Here is a 7,168-nt window from a genome sequence, read left to right as displayed (position 1 = left end):
GGGGGGGGGGGGGGGAGGGTGTTAAGGGAGGGATCTACTTATTTAACTTATTTATCTTCCCCAGATAAGTAGAAACTTTCCTTATAACCATAGACAGAATGGAGTCCCAACTAGTAAGGATGAGTCCCTCTCATGCAAGTTGAAGTTGTCACCCAGATCCTCCTTTCCTCTTGATGGCACAACTTGAACATACTGTCTTCAGTACAAGTGCCGTTACTGAGCATCGTTGTTTGAACCCTACTCACACATCTATTATTATCTTAGGCAGGCCATGTGGTTGTGGACTGTCATGTTTACTTACAATAGGACTAACAGATACATTGCACTCATGAAAAACTGCAATGTGAATCATTACTGCTTAGTAGGAGTAGAATCATTCACTGCAGCTCACAGTTAAGTGTAACTCATCCCCACATCAGAACAAGACACTCTGAACTGGCAGCAGAATTTAAGGCAGTTTGAAAAGATATTGTAGAATTAACTTTCTGAGAGTGACCACTATCATTTCTCATTTTCTCTGCAAGCAGTAAGAAATGTTTGTTAATACTCAAGCAAATCATATAGAAGTCATGAAATGAGTAACACAGTCCTAGGTTCCCCTCATGTTCTCACTGTTGTTCCTTGCGGAGAATGCATGTAAGATGCAGCAAAGCTGATCTTATTCCCTTGGCCAAGCAGACCCTCCTGGTGAGAGGATGGGGGCTACAGGTGCTGTTTGTGGCCCTCAGAGAGTTAATTCTGTTCAGCATGTGCCCTCCAGACAGAAATTTTCTTAAAAAGGTGACAGTTACAATGCCTGTCCTTACTCACTGGTTTGCACCACAGAAAGGCTGAGAGGATGGCAACTGTGAATTTGCAGTACTAACACAGTGTACTGCATTATACTCAGTCCTCTGCCACATGTGTTTGACTGACAGTGGTTCTCAACTGACTTATTCTGTTGGAACTCACTATTTTTGCATCGCTTCTTGTTCTGAAAGATATTATACATTGATTTTGCTGCTAACTACTTATGAACAAAACAGTGGAGGAGATGAGCATTTCCTAGTCTCAAAGATAAGCAGTAGAGATGGACAGCTGGGGGAAGGAACTGTGAAATAAGAGCATACCAGAATTGTAACAGTGTAAAATGTCATTACTTCGCCCATAAAACCCCACCACCGAGACAGAAAATACAAAGCAATTAGAAAGGGGAAGGAAGAGGCAGAAAAACTAGAGGAAAGATGAAAATCAGAAATTACAAGAGGGTTTGGCAATAAGAGTCCTGAATAAAGCACTAGAGGTAGCTTTTCCCCTCTCTATTGGTTTGTTTCCTAATAGTTCCTTCTGTAGTAGACTAGGATTACAGATTAAGCTATTTTTCCATGTGAGTAAAAATAATTGATTTAGTCTCAATGTGGGCACCACTTGAACTTAATAAATCTGCACTTGAAAGGGCAGTCCCACTTTCATACCAAATGAAATTAAAAACAAAGTTTCTCCCATATTGGGTAGTGGAACATAACATCAGAAATATCAGCAAAATTCACCCAGCCCTGCTTTGATTTCCATTTCACAAAAGCAGCAGTATTACTTTCCACACAAAATGCTAATATCCCTTGAACACTTTTAAACTTTTTAATCCTATGTCCTCACCTCCTTCTGAGACTGCTACACAATAGGTGAATCCCTTGACATGGAATTACTACCACATTGCCGGTTGATTTTATTAAGTCACCCAGGGCAGGAAACCCAAGTGTCTCAAGCAAACGAAGAATTCCTGTTCTGCTCCTGAGAGCTGTACGTACCACACAGTCTTGTTTGAGAAATTTCCTTGTTCTGACTGCACATAGTCAGCAAGGCCTGAGGTAAGAGGGAAAATTTATGTTACTGCTCTCATGTGACCTCAATCTCCCTGAGAAATCAGGATGCCGAGTGCTTTATCGGAGCTGCCCTCTGGGTAGCATGTTCTCACCAACCTGTATTTCAAGTGAAAAGTTTTACTATTAAAAAATAATCTACTACACAACTGATTTTTTTTCTCCTTTTTCACAATGAAAATAATCCATTTCATCTCACCATCCCGGCTTCAAACCAACCTTTTTTGTACTGGCCAGAGTATAAATGAGAGATTTCACCTGCCTCAGACATTGCGCAGTGGATGTGCCATGCGGCGGCTCGTGGGGTCTTTGGCTGCTCCACCCCACCTCCCAGGGGCCCCTCACTCCAAAGGGCTTCCACAGGCCACTCGCTGATACTGCTGGAGCATCACATCCCAGCCTTAGGAGTGCCACCCAGAAGGGGGGAGCTCGGACAAGTGGGATTTATCTGGGGTCTCTCTGGAGCGATCTGCTGAGTAAAACAGACAGGGAAACATTGCCACAGCATCTTGCCTCCTGGCGAGAGCACAATCACAAAGAATGACTCTTCTGGCTGGGATTCTGTTGGCATGTATATGACACTATCATTTAACCCACTTTATACACTTTTCCTTGCCTCCAGCCAAGTTTTTTCCTTGTTTGGAGATATGGATTAAGATACAGAAATATGGACTAAGCGTATCCATTCAGGCCATGGTACTGGACTATGTCAAAAGCTATTTTGAAATCCAAGAAGGCTACATCTGTAATTTTCTCCATCTGTTCTTTGCATAATTTCCCTGTAAATAAGTATACCAGACAACATCACACATGAGATTTTTACATTTTATGAAGTTATACTGGCTCGGTTTTGTCATTCAGGATTTTTCCAGATGTTTTGTGATCTCACTTATAATTAACGTATCTAAGATCCAAGTCTGACACTAGCACTGAGATCAGACTCAGACACGTACATTCCATAGTGTAACCTAGTTCTTGATTTTATTTCTTTTTATTTACATCTCCCAATCCTTTTCTATGGAAGAAAGTAAAAAATGCATCCAAATAACAACTGTGAATATCATCAGCAACTCCTAATAATCTTTCTTAAATTACTGCTTTATTGTATTTTGCTTTATTGCTTTATTATTGTTTTATTTATACAGCCATCACATTCTCCTAAAGATCACCCTTTCTCTTCTGGGATATTATGTAAAAACATAAATAAGCAATTTTTAATGTGTTCTGTTAAATTTTAAGGCCAGAATGTGCAATCAAAGAGAGTATTTTGTTTGGATTGCTTAAAGCTGAAATTAAAGGGGATCACTGCTGATCTCCCACAATAGCAGGCAACATGGGCTGGAAGAAGGGTAACTACAAAGAACTTCCAATATCAGAAGTGTAGAGTGCACCAAAGATTTTCTCAGAAGGCACAAGTCTGTTGACAGAGTAAACCCAGCAACCAGAAATCCTGCTGCATCAGCAACAAATACCAATAAGAGAATAAGCTGTACTAATGACAAGCCTGACTTGGGACACATGGCTGAGAATTGTGCAAGAAACATGAAATAATTTAAGTTGGAAGTGATCCTGCAGGTCATCATGTCCTACCCTGTTCAGAGCAAGGCAAGCCTTGAAGATGGGTATGACCTTGTGCTTTTGAAACTTGATGGTGCAGCTTCCTGCAGCTTGTCACCATGGAAAGAGAAATCTTGCCGACGGTAGAGGGGCTGCTAACAGCCAAGATGGAACAGCCAAGGGCCTTAGATATTGTCACCACTACAGTAGAAAAATACCAGAGAAAGGAAGTGGGAAGGTCACATCATCCACACACCAGATGAATGAGTCAAGGTCAAGGTCTCATACTCATAAAGGGATTTGTTTGTCATGAGTTAAGCAATAATTGGACCCCAGGGCTCAGCGCCGTTTTCTGTTGAGGAGCGAGCACTCCAAACATGCATTGCAGAGTCATGCTCGTTCCCTGCTGGGGGGTCAGGCACCCTGGTTTTTGCAAAACAGAATATCTTCAACACAGATGACGGATGTCAAATTACTGTTTTAGGAAGTGGGGTTGAATTGCTTCAGGCAATCATGGATTAAAGTTCCGCCTTCTTCATCTTCCTCTCATGACTGTGTTACACAGACTACAAGGAGCAGCAGATAGCATGTGGTGTTTCAGGTACCTGGGGAACTTAATGGATGAAAATTAATGCACCCAAGAAATTACTAGAAGTCGCTGCTCATCAGGATTTACAAAAATTTTTTAAAAAAAAATCCTGAAATGGAATTTAGACTTTATCACTTGTCCGTGTCATTGCAAAAGTTTATCTTTAAGCTACCAGGCTGCTTTGGCATGAACTACTGCAAGTTCTCCTCCCGCAGCCCTCACTTCCACACAGATCTGCCTTCAGTGTGTGTGAAACAAAAATAGGACTGAAACAGGTAATCCAGTGAAGAAACTGTTTCAGATTACAAATATCTGAATTTATAACTGATAATGGAATTTAAAGCATTTTTCCTCTGCCGGCTTCAGAAAAAATACAGATACACACATATTTTGCTGAGAATGGTAGCTACTCGGTAGCAATGTTTTACTGATAACATTTTTTTGCCTCAAGTATTCTAACTTGTCAACTTCCTACTGGCAGTAGATTTAAAAAAAAAAAAAAAAGTGAAGTGGATTTATCTTTGCAAACTTTTGTAGCATGTATTTATTTTGCAACCATGGTGCTGAAATTAAACAGCTAGATAGATACATGTTTATATTTCTGCAACCACAGGACTTTTTTTTTTTTAAGACTCCATGAACATGTTGCTAAGAAACAAAATCCTTAGTATGTCTATGTCACTCTTTATCCTAATTATAAATATTTTTTAAATTGCATTTGTAATTAATATTTAAACATTGTCCAATCACTTCAAACATCATCATGTTTACAGGAGGCAGTAGAAAAAAGGGACAAGTGAAGCAAATAGATTTGTTTTCAAAGTATCATCATTGGGAATTGTTGAAATGTTCACAGGAAGCCTTTTTCCCCACACGAGGAGGGTCAGATCTGTTACGGCAAACAGTTGTGATTGACTAGACATCTGGTATTTCGTGTTATTAATTCTTCCTATAACTTGCTGCAAATACTATGCTTGTTTGTTTTCTTGTTTCTTATAAATAAGTTGTACTGATTAAGACCTTATGTTTTAGGTTTTGCACAATTTTCAGGCTCTCTGATCAAATCCCTAGGTTTCCACGAATAGATATATTCCTCAATTGCACTGCCTACCCCTTCTAAACATAAATCACCTCTAAAAAGTCATCACACTACTACATTTCTCCAGAGTGGGATAGGACATTTTCCTATGGTATTTTTCTCCTTTAAAAGAAAAAAAAAAAAAAAAAAGTTAGATGGAAAAGGAAGACCTTTCATTTGGTACTGGAAGAAGCATAGAGAACAGACCTGGAAATATTCACACCTACGTTCTCCTGTTCTGCTAGAGTTGAATCCTTCCTGCACACTTCCTAACTCAGAAAGGGAAGCCTAATGATAAGAATTTGTACTTAGCCATAGGGTTTAAGATACTTGATCCAGAAACTGTGGGTCACAGATGTATATTGTATCTATCTGCATAAAAGCAGAGCATCAGCTACATAAGGGTCAGACTGCAAATCTTTTTGATTTGTCAGACTATTAAAGTGAAACAAAAACGAGAAAAGTATGGATCACTACTTACCAGAGAAGAACAAATAACAGATGATAAAGAAAAAACTGCAACAGTCATTGCCTTTTTCAGCGTTCACCAAAAAAAATTAAAAAAAAAAAAAAAAGTAAACTAATTAGTTTAAATAACACGGAAAGCTTGGAAAAGCCTGAAGAAGATATGAGTTAATGAAGCTGTGAGTTACATTTAAGAATCCTATAACGACAGGCAAGTGTAGGTCCTGCTCACTAGGCTGATCTCCTCCAAGGGCTTGAGTTCACAAAACAGCTGGGTAAAATTACAGCTCCTCGGCAAGGGAGGTCTCATTGCCCTTCCCTTTGCTGATGCACTTCCCCTCATTCTCCCTTCACACTTGCAAAATTTCTGGCACTGCAACTAAATCAATTCAACTCGTTACACCTGTAAACAGCTACTCCCTCTTTTCCTGCACTCTTTTTTTTTTTGGTAATTTTTGCAAGTTCAGTCAATTCGTGGTGCATTCAAATGCCAAAACTGGTGCAAAGGCAGCAGCAAGAGAATGTGGCCAGACACCTTGTCCTCCCAGATGTGGTTCAGCCAGCTCATTCCAAAAGCACCCCAGAAGCCCAAGAAGCTGATGTAACAGCAGCCTAGTGAACATTTTGGTGTAGAGGGGATTGTTTACTTGACAGTCTGAATTATTATATTTACAACAGAAAAAGGTCTCCTTCCAGAGCATCCAACTGGACGTACTAATGGTTATGGGAAAATGAGCCATGATAGTGGTTGTTCCATGTAGAGAATCAAACGTGATATTTTTCCCATTGTTTACCCAGCTCCAGGGTCTGAGAGGAGACACACAATACACCACTGCTCCCCACATTGCTGCATCCACTGGTCAGGAGAAACCCACCTTTGAAAAGTAATTTATATGAGAATACAAAGCATGTTGTTACTGAACCAAACAACACAGCACTAATGTGAAATATTTTCTAAGATACACACTCAATACTATCAGATGGCCAACAGGTACTGGAACTCATAACTGGTTTTTTGCCTTGCAGCTATTCCTCATCACAAAGCAGTAAACTCAGGGTTATCTCAAGAACACGAAATACAACTGCTTATATTAAACAGCTCCTCTTTTATCTCATCTTTGGAACAGCACTGCACTGCTAGTATTTAAGATTTCCTAGTAAGTATTAAAATTAGCTCACATCCAGAAGGAAAACATTGACTGTTCAAGGAGTAAACCCCTTTCTCGGTACAATGCAGCAAGACTGAACTGAAAGTCATTATTTACTGAAATCAAAGACCAGTTTTGCCATTTTTAATGATGGAGATCACAGAATTTTAAATTGAAAAGCATCTGGGGTTTTTTTTAGGAAGCAACAAATGTTATAAATTCCCTTGGGATTTGAGTGCTTTTCCCAGAACTCAAGTACTGAGAATTAAATCTCATGCCAATCTATGCAGTTAATCAGCAGCGTGCTGTGCCACCAGTAACATCCTGGGGGAACATACCAGCAGGCAAGGCGTGTATGAAAGGTTCCAACACCTTGTCCTAAAGGGTTATCACAGCTAGAGAACTGGTAAATATGTTCCTGAAATCATTCCCAACACATTCAGCTAAAGTAACAAAAACACTTAAATACAAA

Source organism: Athene cunicularia (assembly GCF_003259725.1).
Source record: "Athene cunicularia isolate RWA chromosome 8 unlocalized genomic scaffold, athCun1 chr8_part1, whole genome shotgun sequence".
NCBI lineage: Eukaryota > Metazoa > Chordata > Aves > Strigiformes > Strigidae > Athene > Athene cunicularia.
Note: the sequence above shows the minus strand (reverse complement) of the source record.